The 20,347-nt window shown below is 37.8% G+C and overlaps 1 non-coding gene and 1 pseudogene across 1 annotated transcript; both read left to right on the top strand.

Moving 5' to 3' along the window:
- Positions 1-7,468: 7,468 nt before the first annotated feature.
- LOC112533838 lies at positions 7,469-7,575 on the top strand. The gene has a single exon (XR_003078192.1). It is a non-coding gene; the product is annotated as a small nucleolar RNA R71 (small nucleolar RNA).
- An 11,676-nt stretch (positions 7,576-19,251) lies between these two features.
- LOC8259920 lies at positions 19,252-19,735 on the top strand (annotated as a pseudogene).
- The last annotated feature ends 612 nt before the right edge of the window (positions 19,736-20,347 follow it).

The raw sequence follows: 20,347 nt of genomic DNA, 5'->3' as shown, positions 1-20,347 counted from the left end.
GCCTGTGTTGGTAACACGGCCAGTGTTGAAACCAACACGACCATGTTCAGCTTCCTCATGCTCGTACTTAGCTTGTTTCGGCAGCTTCGGCGTCCAATTATGCTCCAATTATTCCCTTTATCATCCTTTGACTTCTTTTGAACCTAATGCACACAAACAGACGCATAGGGTGAGTGTTGGGACCAATTCACATCCAAATGTCCATAAAATCAATCTTAAAAACCCCATTTAGATGTGTGTATTTTACGCACATCAGGACCATGATAGTTGGATTTCTTAGATGAAAGGCATTCCAAACTCACTTATTTAGTGAACTTGCCATTAGTGGAGGATCAAGCATGTCATACTTATAGTGTATAGTGATTGCGTACCTATATCTAGATTACATCCATCCACCTTCTACACACCTTCGAGACTTTGCCATTAGCATGGGCAGAAGCAATAGATTCTGGAATTTCCTCTTGAATTTGAAGCCTTCCTATTGAGATAAGACTTTTTGCATAAGATGGTAAGACTCTGGCACCGGCGAGATATAGAGCGCAACTTGGATTCTAAAGGTGACCTGACCATATATGACAGCTTCAAAGCTTAGGTCGAGCTTCAGATTACCACTTCTTCTGGATTTGCAAGGTTAAAGAGGACACAGGAGCTATTTGTTGAATCTAGGAATGCAAATGCAAAGAGAAGAGAACATGAAAACATGCTTCTTTTTAGATCTCATTTATTTTTCTTAGAATTTTAGCTTAGTTTTTCTTTCAGTTACTGCATAGAGTAATAAACAGACAAGTACATTTGATAAAAATTCTAAACAATTTATTCATTTAGTAAAGGCCCAGATGGGTAAATTTTGATTTCTTATGATATAACTCCTATCATCAGTCAGTCTTTTCAGATTTTCTAGTTAATTATTTTTCTCTCTTATTGTCCTAATTTTTGTCCGACCAACCTTTTTCAAGTTTTCTGATCAGCTGGCTATTGTTTCTACTATTATTTATTTTTTATACATAGTATTACTTGAGATGATCTAGGTTAATAGGCTTAGAGAACTCGTTCCCAGGTCTGAGATTTTAGTAGCACCTTTATGCAGGATATTTTTCACCAAATACGGCCTTCCTAATTAGGCTTGAACTTCCCTCTTGGATGGCATGCAGTAGGCCTTGTATGTTTCGACACCAAATCACCAGCTCTGATTTTCCCGAGCTTTACCTTCTTATTAAATGCCCTAGCTATCCGATTATGATATAACTGCATGTAGTAAAGGGCTTTGATCCTCTTTTCATCGATCAGAGCCAATTGTTGGTATCTCTGCTCAACCCACTAAAATTCTGGTATTTCAACCTCTAATACAACTCTCAAAGATTTTAATTCTAACTCAACTGGTAAGACTGCTTCAATCCCATAAACCATAGAGAATGGAGTCTGTCCTATCGATGTCCGCTCAGTTGTCCAGTATCCCTAAAGTGCGAAGGGCAACAGAAACGACCAATCATTATGATCTCATACCTATCATTGGTTGCTTCTATCACTCCTTTCACCTGTGGTTTGTATGGAGAAGACCTATGATGTTCGATTTTGTATTCCGCTAATAGGTTGTTGTTTTTCCTATAAACTGCACGACGTTATCTGTCACAACATGATGCTGGACCCCGTACCTATAGATCAAGTTTCGCTCTATAAATCTAGCCATCTACCTTGCCCCTCAATCCATTTAGAGAAGTAGTGGATTGCCATAACTATGTACTTATGACCATTTAAAGGAGGCTTTGTCTCCTCAATGATGTCGATTCCCCAAGCTGCAAAAGGCAATGGAGATGTCAAGTTATGAAGTTCAGTCGAAGGGATGTGACTCAAGTCATTGTAGAGTTAACACTCACAACATATCCTTACCAAAGTTATATAATATTTTTCCATTATTAACCAATAATAACCTTGATGCATAATCTTTCTAGTTAACACTATATAGTTCATGTGAGGCCCATATACCCCCTTATGCATCTCCTCCATCACAAACTACCCTTCTACTTTAATAACACATTGAAATTGACCCGAACTCATCCTTTTGTACAGTACTCCTTCATGGTTGATGTAGTTTCTCGCCTGGATTCACAATGCATACCTTTCCTTTGCAGTTGCTTCCTCTAGATATTCTCTATCTTCTATAAACCTTTTTAAATCATAAAACCAAGGCTTTTCTTCTCGTACCATCTAGACTTGGATTATTCGGTCTCCTTGATAACAAGGTGCACCTGATTTTACAATCATCAATGGCTTCATTGGAAGCTACGAAGGGTTGTTTGATGGGCTCTTTATGCAACCTACACCTAAGGCAGTGAACCTACCGATGCAGCCTAGCACTAGTGAGTATCAAGGTCGTATCCCTGGAGATCGGGTGAACCTAGAGTTACTACTGTTGCTATGTTATCTAATCTGAAATAGGGTGTGAAAGTTCTAACGTACCAGCTAATGGTTATGAGTGCAAATAAAGAAATAAAGAACAACGGACAATCAAAAGACAATTACAAAGAGAGAAACAAACCCAAAAGGGAGCCTAAGTGATGGAATTGTAAAGATGGATTTTATGGATTGCCGATCTTGCTTACCCGTGCCTAAATCCTGAATTGAATCCCGGTTCCTCTCTCGAGCTTACCGGATTCCTAAACCTGCACTAACCTAATGGAATCTCTTCCTATCGGATTACTACAGATTAGCATTAAGTATGATTTAAAACTATTAAGAGTTATTAATTCTTAATCCGGCGAGTAAATCAACCTTATCTCTAAGTGTTAACTACCAGTCCTTACTATTCAATGTCCAGTTGTAACAAGCATTTCTCAATGTCAAGAAACAACCCAATAAACAATTAATTCAACGTCTCAAATTAACTGAATCAAACTTTTATTACTAAATAGCAAGAAGATTGCAAGAATGACAATTATAAAACTAACAATTAAGCATAATCCATCAACAAAGGTGAACCCCAATGGGTTCAAAAGATCTAGCTACTCATGTTCATGGTTAAAGCAATTAGGGAACAAAATAAGGAAAAAAAAATTAAAGGCATGTACACCCTTCTCTTTCAAGCTGAATGAGAAACCCTAAATTTGCAAATTCGAAATCTCAAACCCTTGTTGCCTCTTGAATGCTCCCAAAGTTTGTCTTGATCTTCAATTTGATGTTGGAACAAGTGAAATCCCTCCTTCAATTGATGAAATTGATCTCTCAAGGTCTACAATTGAGGTATAGGAAACAATTGATTAAGTGTGTGTCTTGGAATTGAGTCCAAAATTCGTCTCTCCTCCAAAAGAACTCAAAATTGCCTATATAGTTGATTCAGCATGGCCGGAGTCCAGGCTGTGATGATTCAGCACGGCCGGAGTCCAGGCAGTGCTGGAGGCCGTGGTGGCTACGGAAGGCGTGCTGAAATGGCACAATTGGGGATAGCCTCTTGGTAATTCAGCACGGCCGGAGTCCAGGCCGTGCTCAACCCTCGGGGTGCTAGTTCTCACCCAATTTGATGGATTTTGGTCCGTAATCACACATATTTCCCTCGATTATTGATGGTGTCCTTCGAAAATGACCTGAAACGAGAAAGGAAATAAAAGACAGGTGATTCTAGCATAAAACAGGATAATCATGCATAAAAATGTAAACAATCGGGCATGAAAACATGTGTAGTATAATGCTTGTCAAATTACCCCACACTTAAACTCTTGCTTGTCCTCAAGCAAGCAACAACTCACTCCTCAAACAGATACCAAATAACTCAATCCAATGCATTGCATGAGGTTAGCTCAAAACAAATTTCAAAACACCATAATGATTTTTCCTAAAATCCCCAAATCACTAAATCCTTAAGAGAGAGAACAAACTTAATAAAGTTGCTAAAGTTAAAATGATAAACCATCTAAATTGAGAAATTGAGAACCATGCCTCACAAGATGTCACTCAAAACACACAAGTGTATATAGGTGAAAGAAGATCGCCAAGCTCTCAACGCAAAAATACAGAAAAAGTGCTTACCATAGGCTTGCTTATAGATCCAATCTCCACTACTACGAAATAATCAATAATCATGATCAAAGGGTCTTGAGCCAGGTTGTAATGGGGTTAAGGTAGGGTATGTATAAATATGGAAAGTAGGCTACAAGTTGCTGGAAGTTAAGCAAGTAATGCAAGAAAGTAACGAAGGATCAAGTGTTGCACCAAAATGAACACTAAGTTGCTCTAAAAATAAGATGATGCTCAAAATGAACTAAATTAATACTCTTTTTTTTATTGAATATATATATACTATGTATATATATTACAACAGCTTATGTAGGGGTTGTTGGTTATTGACACATACAATAAGACTGAATATCAAATTTTTTTTTTATTTTTTTTTATTTTTTTTTTTAATTGAAGGGAGCATCTATGAAAAATCTAGCAACTTAGTGAAATATATGATTGCAGATTGATCCAAAATAAAATGCAGTATAAACTTACATAATTTCCAGCAACAATGGTAGAAAGAATGGTCAAATGAATAGAAGTGATAAAATGAGTGTCACTGTTATTATTATCACGAAAGGAAAGGCTAAGGCTCAAAATTGGTTCACTAAGGGAAAAACAGGGTTAGGCTTTTTGGCCAAATTGTGTAAATCCTAAGTGCCCAAATCATCTCACGATTATTGACAATTCATGTAATCTCAAAAGATATCGTAAAGCAAGTTCTAGAAACAGAGATTCTGTACAATGCTCACTAATGAAAGAAAAGGGAGCATAATAGTGATGCACCAATTGGCTCAAAATCTCACCATTTGAGTGGGTTAAAATTGCATGAATTCTCAAATCAAAGTTTAAACAGTCAATCATAATAATAAGCAACAATATTAGCAGTGTTCTATATCTAAGATAAAGTAAAATGGAAGAATTTAAGGAAAAATACCAGTTTTACCTGGCTGGATTGTAATTAAGAGATTCATTCATTGCATTCTTCTAACAAGGTTCGATAAAAGCTGCACAAATCTACAGTATCTACCCTACACTTGTGAAAAATATTGTCCTCAGTGTGAACAAGGTAGGCACTCCAAAATAAAAGGAATAAAATACGTAAAATGAAGCTAATTATGGGAGTCCATAAAAGAAATTAGAAAACTAAGAGAAAAATAAGACGACAAAAAGAGATAAAAACTAGAAAGTCTACTAGATACTGCCCTTGATGTGTACTTTAACACTTCAAAATATGTTAGTCCTCAAAATTACGTACGAGCATCAAGTAGGCTAACTCCTGCAAAATTCAAGAATAAACACATTCCAAGCAACATCTAGTAAAAGGTTCAATAAGATAGCATCTCCTCAAAATCAAACTTACTAAAAACAAATTGAAATATCTAGCGCAAATGACTACATAAAATAAAATAAAAAATGTCCAAAAATTCAGAAAGCAAAAATAGATTCGGGAATGCCTCCCGAAGGAGCTTCTTTTTGTTCGAGTCGTCTAGCTGGACTCTAGATCAGCATTCCTGCATCGCGGGCAAATTAAGAAGGTAGGCTCAATGTAAGTTGGGGCTCGAGGCATATAAGCGCAATGAAAAGGTTCGATGTGTGCAGTAGATGACCAAGGAGGTGCTCTCTGGACCGATTTGGGATGTCCATTCATCCACTCCGAATTCCGGCTAAGTGACCTGTCAAAAACAAACTTGCAACTACCCTTCTCGGGTCTATCACAGCACAAAGTCTCATATTGATACAAGTTATTTTTTTCAGATGAATAACACATACTAGTAGGGGAAGAAACATGTATAGCATCATCCATTTGTACATCTTGTGGTTGTGTATTACATGCAAGATCAATTCCATCAATACAACAAATGGCATGAACATGGTCGGTGGAAGAACTATCAAATGAGGGTAAACTAAAAGTGACACGATGCGTCCCCTACATTAAGTTCTAACTTCCCCTCAAATACGTTTATTTTAGCTCTACCGTGGCAAGGAAAGGTCTCCCCAAAATTAATGGTACACCATGCTCATTGTCCATATCCAAAACCACAAAGTCCACAGGAAATATGAGCTTATCTACCTTAACTAGCATATTTTCCACAATTCCCTAGGAAGCTTAATGTAATTGACTAATTGAATGCACATCCTAGTGGATTTTGCCTCCCCAAACCTAGCTTATTGAACAAACTAGTGGGCATGACATTTATGCTAGCCCCCAAATCAGCCTAATGCATCATCAATACATAAATTACATAAAGTGCAGGGAATAGTGAAACTCCTGGATCGTGACGTTCTCCGGCAACTTGCTCAAACACCGATGAGCACTCCTCATTAAGTCGAACATAGGCGACCTCCTCCAACTTCCTTTTCCGCTAAGTATGTCCTTTAAGAACTTAACATACTTGACATCCGCTCCAATGCATCAATAAAAGGCAAGTTAATATGCAGTTGTCTAAAAATATCTAAAAACTTACTTGGGCGCTCTTTCGCCTCTACTTGTTTAGCTCTAGCAGGATAAGGAATCTTAGGTTGATATTCCCTAACTGGAATTGATTTCACCTTTTGTCCCTCAGGTTCCCTAACCTTACTGCTTGCCTTAACTGCACATCAATAGTGGCGTCATAAAAAACAGGGCTTAAAAGGAGGCCGAAACTAACTTACCTCGAACGCAAAGTGATGGCATTCACGTGCTCCCTCGGGTTAGACTCGTTGGTGCTCGGAGAGCTCCTTGCCGCCTTCGGACAACATCTTAGAGATTTGGCCAATCTGGGTCTCCAAGTTCCGAATCGAGGCCCTGCTTCGGTTCCTAAGTGCACTATCAGTTTGCTGGAACCTCATCTCTGTAGACGTCACAAACTTCATCATAAGCTCCTCTAAATTTGACTTCTTTTCCGGTAGAGGAGGAGCTTGTGTAGGCCCAGTGAATGTTCTTTGACTCGGTGAAGTCTCTGAAAACCAGTGGACCACAGAGCGTTATTGTTCCTCCAACTGAAGTTGGGATGATTGCACCACCAGGGTTGTATGTATTCTTTGTAAGGATCGTTCACGCCTTGGGGCATTCCCCATATAATCAACTGTTCAACATCGGAAGACATAGTAGAATTAGATGGAAAAGTAGTAGAGGATGAAACAAACATACCTCCATGATGCAGTTTCAGACCGTAATGCGGGCCACCACAAAACTTCGCGACCAACGTCATTTGCATGAACCGACATCCGGAGTTGGTCGATCTTCTTGGCTAGAAGCTCCACTTGAGCTCGCCAAGGTTGCTTTGTAGAGTCCACTTGGTTGACCACTCCTTGTCTTCCTGGTCGGCTCTAGAGGATTGCCAACGATAGTTGTTCATGGCCATTTCCTCTATCAGTTCCCGAGCTTTGCTCGGGCGTCTTACTATTTAGCGCCCCACCTGCTGCAGCATCCACCATCTGCCTTGTTGCAAGGTTCAACCCGCTGTAGAAGGTCTGAACCTGCATCCACACTGGTAAGCCGTGATGTGGGCAGCATCTCAAAAGATCTTTAAATCTCTCCCATGCATCGTACATGCTTTCATCATCAAACTGCACAAAAGAAGATATGTCATTTCTAAGTTTAGCAGTTTTAGCGGGAGGAAAATACTTATATAAAAATTTTTCGGCCAACGCCTTCCAGGTAGTGATCATCTGTTATGGAAGAGATTGCAGCCATCTCTTTGCTCTGTCCCTCAAGGAAAATGGAAACAATCTCAGCCTAATGCCATCATCGGTTGTTCCATTTATCTTGAATATGTCACAAATCTCTAAAAAGTTGGAGATATGTGCATTGGGATCCTCGCTGGGCAATCCTCCAAATTGCACGCTTTGCTGGATCATCTGGATAACATTGGCCTTTATCTCAAAATTATTGGCCACACAAAGAAGTCTGACTATACTCGTTTTCGTCCCATCTAAAGATGGTCGAGCAAACTCGTACATCATCCTCTGATCGTCGTTGGCCTGGGGGTCATGGTTTTCCATCGTGTCTAGTCTATCCACAGGTACCTCAACCTCAATCTCCTCCTCTTCTAATTGCAACCTGTTCCTTAAGAGTTTGAGGGATCGTTCTGGATCAGATAGAGGCTCTATAAGATTTGAGTTTGAGCTCCTGGTCATAAACTACCTGAAACCGAAAGTCCACACAACCACCAATCAACAAAAATAATATAATAATAAATAATAAATAATAAATAAATAAATAAATAAAGAATAAATGAATAAGCAAATAATGACTAAATTAACACAAAAACAATTCACTCTAGTTCACCGTTACTGTGTTCCCCGGCAACGGCGCCAAAAACTTGATAGGCTCTTTATGCAACCTACACCTAAGGCAGTGAACCTACCAATGCAGCCTAGCACTAGTGAGTATCAAGGTCGTATCCCTGGAGATCAGGTGAACCTAGAGTTACCACTATTGCTATGTTATTTAGTCTGAAATAGGGTGTGAAAGTTCTAACGTACCAGCTAATGGTTATGAGTGCAAATAAGGAAATAAAGAACAACGGACAATCAAAAGACAATTACAAAGAGAGAAACAAACCCAAAAGGGAGCCTAAGTGATGGAATTCTAAAGATGGATTTTATGGATTGCCGATCTTGCTTACCCGTGCCTAAATCCTGAATTGAATCCCGGTTTCTCTCTCGAGCTTACCGGATTCCTAAACCTGCACTAACCTAATGGAATCTCTTCCTATCGGATTACTACAGATTAGTATTAAGTATGATTTAAAACTATTAAGAGTTATTAATTCTTAATGCGGCGAGTAAATCAACCTTATCTCTAAGTGTTAACTACCAGTCCTTACTATTCAATGTCCAGTTGTAACAAGCATTTCTCAATGTCAAGAAACAACCCAATAAATAATTAATTCAACGTCTCAAATTAACTGAATCAAACTTTTATTACTAAATAGCAAGAAGATTGCAAGAATGACAATTATAAAACTAACAATTAAGCATAATCCATCAACAAAGGTGAACGCCATTGGGTTCAAAAGATCTAGCTACTCATGTTCATGGTTAAAGCAATTAGGGAACAAAATAAGGAAAAGAAAATTAAAGGCATGTACACCCTTCTCTTTCAAGCTGAATGAGAAACCCTAAATTTGCAAATTCAAAATCTCAAACCCTAGTTGCCTCTTGAATGCTCCCAAAGTTTGTCTTGATCTTCAATTCGATGTTGGAACAAGTGAAATCCCTCCTTCAATTGATGAAATTGATCTCTCAAGGTCTACAATTGAGGTATAGGAAACAATTGATTAAGTGTGTGTCTTGGAATTGAGTCCAAAATTTGTCTCTCCTCCAAAAGAACTCAAAATTGCCTATATAGTTGATTCAGCATGGCCGAGTCCAGTCAGATGATTCAAAGACGGCCGAGTCCAGCAAAGGTCAATCTGTGAGTCTGTTGGCCGACTCCTTCCAAGCCGTGCCCAAGCCGGTGGCCGAGCCACCACAGCCGGAGGCCATGGTGGCTACGGGCGTACGAAATGGCACAATTGAGGATAGCCTCTTGGTAATTCAGCACGGTCGGAGTCCAGGCCGTGCTCAACCCTCGGGGTGCTAGTTCTCACCCAATTTGATGGATTTTGGTCCATAATCACACGTATTTCCCTCGATTATTGATGGTGTCCTTCGAAAATGACCTGAAACGAGAAAGGAAATAAAAGACAGGTGATTCTAGCATAAAACGGGATAATCATGCATAAAAATGTAAACAATCGGGCATGAAAACATGTGTAGTATGATGCTTATCATTGTCCAACATGGACGATAAGGTAGCTAGTGCATTTGCCATATGGTTCTCATCTCGTGGCAAGTGTATAAATGAACTCTTAGAGAAGTTACAAACCAAAGCCTTGAGATAGCTGACATATGGCTTTAACCTTTCTTCTTTCACTTTCCACTCTTCAATGACTTGTAGAATTACCAGCATGGAGTCCCCGTAGACCATCAGCTACTTTTCTCCTGCTACTATTGCTGCTTCTAATCCAAATAAACATGCTTCATATTTCGCACTATTATTTATCAGTTTAAAGTCCAATCTTTTAGCCATTGGAAGCATTTCTCCTTTCAGCGTGTTTAGAACCACCCCTAATCCTGCACCTTTCATTTTACTTTTATCCTAGTTGATTCATAGAGCATGGATGCAAGTGTCAACTCTTTAATTGAATCAATCATATTTGTTCTTGATAATTGCATATAACATTTTCAATAAGATCAATGAAACACTTTTCATAATCTTCATTCATACAACCCTGGCCAAGGATTTCCATGTTAAAATATATTAAGAATTATCAGGATAAGGTCCTATGACATATTAGCTTAGGCAATGAATTCTTTATTGATAACTTATTATCTTCATATCCCTTGAGTGCTCCATGGATAGGAGAACATAATATAGCATCAAAGTATAGTCATCCTCATATAAGATAATATATTGTTATCTCAAGTCTAAAGATCATGTCTTACATGATTGTCATAAGAGTATTGTCTATAGACACTTGGGGTAAATTCCATATGGACTACTCAGTAGGGTCGTGTTCAATGAACTTGTTCTTGTAACAAGCACCTATATGCTTATCTCAAAATCCTTATTCCTCAACCTTGTGAGATAGATTGCTTACTTCATAAGGAAGTGATAACGCATTATGGTTGTCTTATGCGTTTAATCAATATCTAACGATCAATATCTAATTCTTGATCAAACATCGACTATGAACAAAGTTTAGGAACATATGTAATGAGAACCTCATCATTATAAACTTACTTTATAATTTCTCTTACATTTGTATTTACATTTCATGGCCTTCACGGTTTGGATTATTCCTTGATAATACCCGACTACTTGTACCATTAGAGTGAAACAATACCTTTAGTATGATTGTACGCCATCAATTGTGATGTATAAATTAACACAGATCATCTCACAACTCCATGTCTTTTGGGCATACTCTAACACTTTAGGATCCATATAGTCATCGTTGAAGACAGTAACTTGAAATCGAGTAGGGGCTTCCAGCTCCTTGACAGTTACTTGAATGGCTAAGACAACCTTACCACCTTCAGCGTTGATAGTCACTATTCATAAGGGAATTTGACTTTCTAGTGTATAGTGAAAGGGACTAATAGAGCATGAAACCATGGCTTTCCCAATAATAATGCAATGGTTACTAGGATGTCTAGGACAGTGAATTCCACCTAAGATTCATTGGGACCTATTTTCACAAGTGCTAAAAATGTCTATTTCACATCTCTCTTTGTCTCATCATAGGCCCTTATAAACATATATGATGGTTTTAGGTTTTCGCAGTCATCCCCAGCTCAGGGAGTATGTGAGAAGGACACAGATTGATGGTTGACCCATCATCCACCACCACACATGGGGTTCTTTTCCTTTTGTGTAAAAAGCCTTGGTGTGGACTCTTCCCTCTAGTAGTAAGTCTTCATCTGAGAAAGTGATCATCCTAGCGGTTTTATCAGTTACCGTTTTGATCATTTCCTTGGGGGTAGTTGTTGTACTGATAGTTATACCATATAAGGCCTGGATTATAGCTTTTCTTTGATCCAATGAGTGCATCAACAGCTTCTAGATAACGACCATCTTCTTGTCCTTCATCAGCTGCTCTAACAACCTGATGGGTGCTACTCGTGTTAGCTATAATCTAAGGCAGTGTACCTATCGATGCAGTCTAGCACTAATGGCGAGTATCAAGGTCGTATTCCTCGAGAAAGCGAAAGCCCAGAGTTACTTCTTTGTTCTTTGTTATATTAACCTAAAATGGATGATGAATAAATTCTAAACTAACTATTAACTACGAGCTAAGTTCTAAGGGAGATGCAGGAGTAATTGATAAGTGAAATAATCAAGACAAGAAGACAAACCCAAAGGGAATCTAAACTAGTTGGCATCCGAACAAAAGATAAAGGATCAGTGAGTCTAATTATGCTACCCATGGATTCTTAATCAATTCGGTTTCTCTCTCGAGATAACCGAATTCCTAAACCTAATAACCTAAAGTTGGAATCTCTTCCTAATGATTGATTCTTAAATTAGCATTAAGCTTTAATCTGCCTCTATTAAGCTTTCTTAATTCTTAATCCGGCTAGTTAATTATCCTTATCTCTAAGCGATTATTAACCAGTTCTTGTTATTCAAAGTTCTAATTGCCAAACGGATTTCTCAATCTCATAAAGCAATCTAAACATCACAATTCACAACGTCTCATGAATAATGCATAATCTTATTAACACTGAAAACAAGAAGAATACAAAACCAACTCAAACAATCCAACAATATAATATCAAACCAACATAGCAAAGAAATCCCAATGGATTTAATCAATTTAGCTAAACATGTTTATGTTTAAAACAATCTAGGAAATCAATTACAATGAAAGAATAATGAAAATAAAACATGTACACCCTTTTCTCTCGAATTGGATGAACAGCTCCAAATCTAGATCTACACTTTGATTAATCTCCCAAACTGCCTCTTGAATTGCTCCACTACTGTTTTGCACTCGGAATCTTACGATTCCGGGATTCTTACTCACTGCAACTCTCTCGCACTCGATTGTGCGAACCGAACCAGCCACTAGGGCTCAATGTCACTCTTTTTCCCTCTTTTTCTCTAAGAAAAATGAATTTTTCTTATATATTTAACTCAGCACGGCCGGAGTCCATGCCGTGCTGAAACTGTGGATCTCACCAACTAGGGTTTCACCATGACCGTGTTGCTCCCCGTGCTGGCCACCACGGGCCGTGCTGGAGGCCGTGGTGGCTACGGAAACCGTGCCCAAACTATTGTTTTGAAGACCAAGTTTTGATGGTTGGTCACGGCCATAAAACACGGGTAATCTGGGGATAAAAGCACAATAATTGCTAAGAACATACGCAATAATATGCAAGCAAATATGTGTAAAACTATGCTCATCAAATTACCCCACACTTAAGCTATTGCTTGTCCTCAAGCAATTAACAACTCAACCCATAAAACTACAGTTAGCAATTCCTTTCAGTTTATGCCCCTAGTCCACAACAGAGAGTATTCAACACATCTCAAAGGTTACTCAATCATAAATCAAATTACAAATCATTAACAAAGAGTGGAAATAATATTAATGCATGAGTAACTTAAATGATAACTCAACACAAACATCATGAACCAATGCCTCACAGGGATCACTCAAGTCGCTCAAAGTGTATATTAGGTGAATAACAAATCCCTTAAAGCAAATGCACAAGACCCGCTCACCATAAGCTTGCTCATAAATCATATCTTCGCTACTGTGAATAAGTAAATACCAGAATCAAAGGGTCTTTACCAAGGTTGCAATGGGGCTAGGGCAAAGGTACGGAGATTTGGATAGAAGTATGAAAATGCCGGAATTCGCGATAAACAATAGTATATGCTCAAAGGATTAAATGCCTAAGATCACAAAAGAATCATTCACTAAAATCCCTACTTCATAGAATAACGCTCGCAAATGCTCTAAATCCAATAAAAAGATAAATAATTAAAGAGATTTGTTTATTATATATTTTTTTTCTTCTTCTTCTTCCTTTTTTTTTTTTCAAAAGAAATGAACTAGCAGCTTATTAGCGACCGCTGCATACAACTTGAATAAACATAAAGAATATCAAATACAAATTGGATCAAAGGGAGCATTTAAAATATCAAAAAGATTTAGTGAATTTACCAACATAGCAACTAGCATTTTAATCCCACATAAAGTTGAACATATCACATAAAGAAATTCCAGCATAAGGGTAAAGGAAAGATAAATGTAAAGAATGGTATATTTGAATTGTATAGGTGTAGATTATGAAGAAAAGGTTAAGGCTCAAAAACTGGCTAACTAATGGAAACATAAGGTGATAGGCTTTTGGTCAAATGTGGGGAATCCTAAATCGCCCAAATCATCTCATGGTATTCACAATATTCATGTAACTTCAACACGCATTACAAAGCAAGTTCTAGAAGCAAAGTTAAGTACAATGCACACTCAAACAAGAAATATAAAGAGCATAAGTATAATGAATGCTCAACCGGCTCAAAATCTCACTTTCGGGTGTGGTATTAGGTGCGATTGGTTCGCAACATCATTAATTGAATCATTACTTAAGAAACACATGCATATGATATTATCAACGTTCTAAGTTAAAATTCGACAATTCGAAAAAACAATTAAATAACACCGGTTTAACCCGGCAGGGTTGATGTGTAAAACACCATAAATTGTTTTCTAAGGACAATGAACAGCAAAGAAAAGTAACTACAATTCTATAAATCAAGTCATCAATCAGCTCAAAAATAGCATACTCAAGTGCATAAAAACACAGTGTCCTAACATCCCCTAAAAATACACAACACCTAGCCATAGCAATTTCAGATATATTAAAAATCCATATGAGAGATTAAGGTTTATCCATAAGCACCCCACACTTGAAGAACACACTGTCCTTAGTGTAAAATGTTATGGATACCCCGCATGGAATGCTCAATTAAGAGAACAAAGGCAATACAATCCAAGTGCATGACATGTATGAAAAATAAAGTAAATAAATGCAGAAAAATAAAAAGATCTAGGGGACTGCCCTGATCATCCATCGAGGCTGATGTTGTGGAAATTCAGTGCCTCCTCGGTAGAATCTGAATATAATAAAATAAAGAAATAAAATCGAAACTGAAAATATGAAAACTAAAACTAATAAAATGTTTCAAAACAAAAGGTTAAAATATTAAAGATTAAAGATAAAGTTTGGGGTGCCTCCCAAAAGCGCTTCTTTTTTATGTGATGAGTCTTCTTAGCTGGACTCATGGTGAAAAGCAAACGTTGGGGATTGGCGACCATCCATCCTTCTTCCAAGCAAATGGCTTCAAATATCCGCTTAGAGGGATAATCGTCAACTTCCTCTTCCCGACAGTCAAGCAAGTTGCTAGTATGATGGGCAAAACTCGCTCCTCATATATTTGCACGTAGTCATGATGCTCTAAGGGCTCTTCCAATTTGAAATCTAGAGTTTCAACAATTGGAAGGATCGATGGTTGGGCAATCTCTTCAGGAGTGTCGATGGTTTTCTTCAGTCCCTGGTTTGGTTCACTTGCTAAAAGAAACTCGAGCTCCTCCAAGACTTCTTCATTGGATAACTCGTGCTCATCTTCCATCATCGAAGGGACTTGTGGAAAATCTACCAACAATTCCTCTAATTGCAACTCAACATCATCAACTGTACATTCCTGTCGATAGTCTTTCAGAGGAATTATGTTCGCCTCTTCCTTTTCTGGTTCCATCTCCATGTTCAAGATCTCGTCCTGCACATAAGCATCATCGTCAAACATAATAGATAAACCAGAAAAATTCTCACCTGAACGCAAAGTGATGGCGCTCAAATGTTCCTCAGATTCAGCAGCGTTTGATGGAGTTCTCGATTGCTCTTCAACTAGTAACTTGAAGATTAAGCCTACTTGATGCTCTATGTTGTTAATCGAGGCTTGTTGTTCTTCAAGTATCCTCTCTGTTTGTTGGAATCTTTCCTCAAGACTTGTTATGAACCTCATCATCAGCTCCTCTGACACTAACTCTTCATCTTGAGTTGAAGGTGCAACATTAGGCTGCTGATGTAGTTGCTGAATTCCTAGTGGTTCTTGGCCATCTAAGCTCCATCCAAAGGGTGAATGAGTGCTCTACTCTTGATTGTAGATGCTTCTATACGAGTCATTTGGCCAACTTCCCGTATAATTCACCTGTTCACAGTTATAAGAACAATGAGCAACATTACTATACAATGGACAATCATTACACATATGTAAACCACAACAAAATTCACAAAAGACTTGAGATGAAAGGATATGAGAAGAGAGTTGATCGGTAGCCCTGCAAAACGATTCCACCTGAGCTTCTAAAGATGCACGGGTATCCCAATTTTTAGCACTCTCTTGGTTTCTATTCTCATTTTCCAATGCGTCATACAAAGATTTTGAGTTTAGCATTGAACCTCCTTATCATTCACTATCTGAATCATAAACTTAAGCTAAATAAATATGTACAAATAAAATAAAATAAATAAACAAATAAAAATAAAAATCATAAAATAATAAGAAAGAAAAAAAATGGCTAAATTAACAAATAGCAAATTTCACTCTAGTTTTCATATAATTCCCCGGCAACGGCGCCAAAAACTTGATGGGTGCTACTCGTGTTAGCTACAATCTAAGGCAGTGTACCTATCGATGCAGTCTAGCACTAATGGCGAGTATCAAGGTCGTATTCCTCGAGAAAGCGAAAGCCCAGAGTTACTTCTTTGTTCTTTGTTATATTAACCTAAAATGGATGATGAATAAATTCTAAACTAACTATTAACTACGAGCTAAGTTCTAAGGGAGATGCAGGAGTAATTGATAAGTGAAATAATCAAGACAAGAAGACAAACCCAAAGGGAATCTAAACTAGTTGGCATCCGAATGTGAAGATAAAGGATCGTTGAGTCTAATTATGCTACCCGTGGATTTATTCTTAATCAATTCGGTTTCTCTCTCGAGATAACCGAATTCCTAAACCTAATAACCTAAAGTTGGAATCTCTTCCTAACGATTGATTCTTAAATTAGCATTAAGCTTTAATCCGCCTCTATTAAGCTTTGTTAATTCTTAATCCGGCTAGTTAATTATCCTTATCTCTAAGCGATTATTAACTAGTTCTTGTTATTCAAAGTTCCAATTGCCAAACGGATTTCTCAATCTCATAAAGCAATCTAAACATCACAATTCACAACGTCTCATGAATAATGCATAATCTTATTGACACTGAAAACAAGAAGAATACAAAACCAACTCAAACAATCCAACAATATAATATCAAACCAACATAGCAAAGAAATCCCAATGGATTTAATCAATTTAGCTAAACATGTTCATGTTTAAAACAATCTAGGAAATCAATTACAATGAAAGAATAATGAAAATAAAACATGTACACCCTTTTCTCTCGAATTGGATGAACAGCTCCAAATCTAGATCTACACTTTGATTAATCTCCCAAACTGCCTCTTGAATTGCTCCACTACTGTTTTACACTCGGAATCTTACGATTTCGGGATTCTTACTCACTGCAACTCTCTCTCGTACTCAGTATTGTGTAGAAACCGAACCAGCCACTAGGGCTCAATGTCACTCTTTTTCTCTAAGAAAAATGAATTTTTCTTATATATTTAACTCAGCACGGCCGTGGTCAGCACGGCCGGAGTCCATGCCGTGCTGAAACTGTGGATCTCATCAACTAGGGTTTCACCATGACCGTGTTGCTCCTCGTGCTGGCCACCACGGGCCGTGCTGGAGGCCGTGGTGGCTACGGAAACTGTGCCCAAACTATTGTTTTGAAGACCAAGTTTTGATGGTTGGTCACGGCCAGAGTCTAGGCCGTGATGGTCAGCACGGCCTTGACTCAGGCCGTGCTCAATGTGTGCAACGCGGGCTCTTGTTCGATCTTGATGAATTCTCGTCCGTTTCCATACGTATTGATCTATAATTGCTTAAACACCGATGATGGTCCTATAAATGTTCCTGAAATGCAAAAGAACATAAAACACGGCTTATCTAGGGATAAAAGCACAATAATTGCTAAGAACATACTCAATAATATGCAAGCAAATATGTGTAAAACTATGCTCATTACAACCCTTTGCCCCCCTTTGACAGGCACTTTCTTGACTTGCTTCAGCTCTTATATCTTTATGTCTTCACTTTTTCCATTGGTATGGCTTTTTTGTCGGAATCACTATCTGCCCAGATATCCTTTGCCCCGTTGTCTTAGACTTCACATTCATCCATGGAGTTGTACTAGATATCAATGGCTATCACTAACTTCTTCTCACCCTCCTTCCATACCTCTAGAAGGTAAGATTCCACAGCCGTTTGATCATCGTTCAATCTCCAACTACTCGGCACAATATCCTCAATTCAAATATCAGCCGAAGGAGGCTTTGAGTAACGAACTTTGAAATCAAATTTTCTCGAGGGCTGCCCTAGCAGATCTTCACATTCATACGAGGAAGTTGCTTAACTTTCCATTGCCCATAGTCTATCAAGTCTTGAATTTTGTGCTTGAGACGATTACAATGATTTGTTACATGCTCCAAAGCCTGCCTAATTGGCTCTATGCAGAGTCGGCTCAACACAGTGCTGATTTGTGTCTTTTTGATTTGACGTTATTTTTTTAACACTATTACGTCTAAAACGATTTCGAGAAGATATTTAATGATAGTTGATAGAGTTTAATGATATTTATTTGAATTTTAAAGATTTGATTTATTTATTAAATATTGATAAATAATTATCTGATAAAGGAAAAATCGATTCTTTTAAGAATTTTAAAAGAATAAAAGATTGAAGTTTATATTCTCCTCTAAGGTTTCTTAAAAAACCTATCTCAAATCTCAGCCAAAGCTTGTTGAAGTTCCTCTCGGATTATAATCCTTATGTCAGCCATGATTGCAGTCTTAATAGCATCATCGTCTTGTGCATGGGCCATCTTTAAAAGTAGTAGACTTCTTAGACTCTTGTCTAATATTGCCTCGATTGCTGGTGAAATGGGTCCTATTGACATCTTTCTTATTTTATCCAAACTATGGATGATAATCTAAAATGGCTTCAAAATAAAGAGTCAGTGTGATGCATGAGATGCATGGTATGCATGATGCACATGTAATGCACAATAGAAAAACTAGCAAACACATCAAAGTCAAAGAATATACAAAGTATATCACAGCCATCCTTCCAACCTTATTACTCCTAAACATAGTTCTTGGTAGGTCTTCCTTCGGGTAAAATGTCCCACTGGTACAAACCTTAGTTACTTATATCCATTTAGTACCAAACCTTCTATTTGTTTTATTTTGGTAACTCCCCTATTATTTCTGTTACTTCTGTTAGTGCTAATGAAGAATCTGACAGTTATTTACTGATGTGGCTGCCGGATTTACAAAGGACTACAGACCACTTGCCACATGTATTGCTGACTCATTTATTTTATCCTAGTCAGCAAATAAATTACCTTTACCCCCTAACTAAACAATTGAGACAAATTGTTTTACTTCTGAGTAACTAAACAATTGAGACAAATTCCATTATACCCAAGAGTACCCAAGGACACCATCCCTATCATCATCATCATCAATAGCAACATCAGCAGCAGTATCACCATAAGCATCAACATCACATCAGCACCTGAATCTTTGCCACAATAAATTCCATTTTATAATCAGTTGTAAGCGATATTCACAGCAAAGATGCAAAGAATGTTATGGGCTAAAGCCGAAGGTGGTGCAGGCGGGCCAAGTAAAAAGAAAGCGGTGCAGGTATCATCCAATGAGGAGGATGATAACAAAGATAGTGAAGGAGAGAAGGGTAGCATTAAAAAGAAGAAAAAGACCAAAAGCACTATCACTGGTGGAATTGGGAGTGTAAATAATAGTAATAATTTAAAGAACATCTTGAGGGATTTCATGAGACAACATATGCAAATGGAGAGAAGCCTTCGAAGCGAGGGAAAACGAGAGAAGGATAATGGAAATAGAGTGGAGACAGACGATGGAAGCATTAGAGAACGAGAGGATAATGATGGATAGGAGATGGAGAGAGCGTGAAGAACAAAGAAGAATAAGAGAAGAAGCTAAGGCTGAGAAAAGGGACTCACTTATTATAGCACTTCTGAACAAGCTCAAAAGAGAAGAAATGTAACCAGGCTTTTTGCTTATGCATTTCTTGTTTAGAACAATAACAATAAGAAAAAGTAAGAGCTTCCAAAGGTTACTCTTGGGTATAATGGAATTTGTCTCAATTGTTTAGTTAGAGGTAAAGGTAATTATTTGCTGACTAGTATAAATAAATGAGTTAACAACACATGTGACAAATGGTTTATGGTCCTTTGTAAATCCGGCAGCCACATCAGCAAATAACTGTCGGATTCCTCATTGGTACTGACGGAAGTAACATAAATAATAGGAGGGGTATCAAAATGAAACAAATCGAAGGTTTGGTACTAAATGGATATAAGTGGCTAAGGTTTGGTACCAGCAGGGCATTTTAACCGTCTTCCTTCTCTAGGATTTTCGGTCTAGGCTTTCTATTAATATGGGATAGTAGGCCCAATATGCATGCCATTAACTCTCAAAGTAGATTTTTAAAACAAATAAGACAACATTTCTGAGTAAAAGTATAAAAGCATGCATATTTTGGGCCTAGGGCCTGATTTCACATTTTTGGACGAAGGCCTTTAAAAAATTTCATATAGCAAGCAAGAAGGTTCCTAAGGAGATTACCACAGTCATTACTGTGAGTTGAGTCTTGGGT

Source organism: Ricinus communis, chromosome 7 (assembly GCF_019578655.1).
Source record: "Ricinus communis isolate WT05 ecotype wild-type chromosome 7, ASM1957865v1, whole genome shotgun sequence".
Taxonomy (NCBI): Eukaryota; Viridiplantae; Streptophyta; class Magnoliopsida; order Malpighiales; family Euphorbiaceae; genus Ricinus; species Ricinus communis.
This window is presented reverse-complemented; position numbering and strand designations above follow the sequence as displayed.